Raw genomic sequence first — 301 nt, 5'->3', positions numbered from 1 at the left:
TTACTTGAAACAATTTTCTTGCCTTTGTCCCTAACAAGTAAATCCCCAAAATTTTCTTCTAAAACATCACTATAAATAGGCTCATTAGAAATAGCATTGCAAGATTCATCAAATACTACATGCATAGATTCCTCAATTACTAAAGTTCTTTTATTGAAAACTCTATAAGCTTTATTCCTCAATCATTTTTTAAATCAATTCAAAAATAAAAAGTTCATCATATGAAGATCCACCATTCACCAATATGTTGCCACATGTCTACATGCAAATGGCCTGGTTATGCCACGTCATCCACCACGGT

Source organism: Benincasa hispida, chromosome 12 (genome assembly GCF_027475165.1).
Source record: "Benincasa hispida cultivar pf3 chromosome 12, pf3_genome.v1.1, whole genome shotgun sequence".
Lineage (NCBI taxonomy): Eukaryota > Viridiplantae > Streptophyta > Magnoliopsida > Cucurbitales > Cucurbitaceae > Benincasa > Benincasa hispida.
This window is presented reverse-complemented; position numbering follows the sequence as displayed.